At 42.8% G+C, this 1,943-nt stretch overlaps 1 protein-coding gene across 1 annotated transcript in view; it reads left to right on the top strand.

Annotated features, from left to right (window-relative positions):
* LOC126456181 (uncharacterized) overlaps positions 1-93 on the top strand; it is an 83,299-nt gene extending 83,206 nt beyond the window's left edge. Inside the window, exon 3 of the mRNA XM_050091935.1 lies at positions 1-93. This exon is cut by the window's left edge and continues 368 nt beyond it. The gene's annotated coding sequence lies outside the window, so the exon portion shown is untranslated.
* Positions 94-1,943: the final 1,850 nt, after the last annotated feature.

Below are 1,943 nucleotides of genomic sequence, written 5' to 3'. Positions count from 1 at the left end.
AATAGGGTAACTGGTATAAATGGCACTCAATAAAATAATGTTCATAAAATTGTGATTGTGGTGGTACGATTAAAACTTAAGAGTTGATACTTCACTTCTTGGAAGTTATTTCCTACAACCACTACTAGAAATGGCACAACAAACCGTCTCCTCACTTTGTTTTCAAGTAGAGCACAGTACACGCATACTCCATTGTTGGACAACGTCAGTAGCAAATGTCAATTGTCGCCGATGAAACTAGATTCTTCCAGTACTAGCAGCGTGCTGACAGCCTCCAAGATAATGCCATAGCGCCACATGAAAGATGTCAAAAAACCATTCTTTCTCATCAGAGTACAGTGTTGCCACATGTTTCACTGTTTCCAGTGAAAAACAAAACTGTAAAGAAAGTTATTCCGGTAGATAACATAGATAAATCACACAGACTCAAAATTATCAGGTAATGAGCTATAGCTGATACAGACCTTAGTGTTCCTAATGTCACCTCATACCTCTGGACACCTCAGGATACAACTACTTAAGGGGCAGGAGAAAGGTGCAGTCTCAGTTTACAGAAGACCATTTGTTACTTCACAATAGTTGGTAAACCTTTATTTAATCAGATATATTGGTACTTAAAAACAACTATGACATATAAGTCTATAGTGACTGTCAGATTCCAGGATGACGAACCAAAAGGACCAAACTTAAAAATATTTTTTTTCAGAGAAAAATAAAAAGTTTAACATTCATGAAAATATCGCTATAAAGCGCTTTAGGCATACACAAATATTTCAACCAAGCGCATATGACTTCGCTACTATTACAGAAAGAGCATTACCATGACAATTTTAAAACCACTCATTAGATAGTAAACTTCAAGGCCCTTATTTAGAAAAAAATTGTACACATTCAGGATTACTATTGTATTGTATTGAACTGGAGATCTAGAAACGACAGAGGCTTTGTCTCCGCCATAGCCCTTAGTGGTACACAGCCCCACAATGGGCTACAGCAGTCCACTCACCCCACCGCCGCCCAACACCGAACCCGGGTTTACTGTACGGTTCAGCCCCTAGTGGAACCCCCACCCCCCCCTCCACATGGGAACGTCCCATTCCAGGCGAGTGTGACCCCAATGTTTACGTGGTAGAGTAATTATGGTGTACGCATACATGGAGACAGTGTTCGCACAGCAATCGCTGACATAGTGTAACTGAGGCGGAATAAGAGGAACCAGCCCGCATTCGCCGAGGCAGATGAAAAATCGCCTTGAAAACCATCCACAGACTGGCCAGCACACCGGACCTCGACACTAATCCGCCAGGCGAATTCGTGCCCGGGACTGGTACGCTTTCCTGTCTGGAAAGCAGTGCGTTAGACCGCACCTTTAAAATAACTTGAGAGCGCTTGTGGCACTAGCAATTTAGCAACTTTTCAAACAGGAAAGTAACAGCATTCAAAATCTTAAAAGGTCAGCATTTGAAAATATTTTAAAATTTACACGTCCAGCATTACAAGAAAGATTTGGAACGCCCTTTGGGCACCAACAATTTTGGAACAGAAGGTAACAACGATTTTAAAATTTGCGGCAATGTTCAACTACGAATTGAAAGATCTTGAAGTCAAGCAGCAACACAAGACAAGGCCGGATTAGCATAAGCAAGGCTTGGCTAGGATGGCTTAGGGCAGCAGAGACATTGATTTATACTTAAGTTCGAATGACATAAGATTAAGAACCTAACTTAAAGAGATGTCGTCTTAAGTGTGGAGGCCGCGTCGCCTCAGTGGCTACCGCAAACAGGAGGCGGAACACCACGCCGCAAAACACATACAGTCGATGTGGACTAGCCACGCCCGCTGAATCGGCGGGTATTGGAGCGCACACCTGGGCAGGCGGCTCCAACTTTAAGAATAACTCGGGAAACTGAGCGCAAACACACAGAGCTATAATTCATGCAAGA

This window comes from Schistocerca serialis, chromosome 2 (assembly GCF_023864345.2).
Source record: "Schistocerca serialis cubense isolate TAMUIC-IGC-003099 chromosome 2, iqSchSeri2.2, whole genome shotgun sequence".
In the NCBI taxonomy this organism is placed as follows: Eukaryota; Metazoa; Arthropoda; class Insecta; order Orthoptera; family Acrididae; genus Schistocerca; species Schistocerca serialis.
The sequence above is the reverse complement of the archived record's forward strand: the minus strand, read 5'-3'. Positions and strand labels throughout refer to the sequence as shown.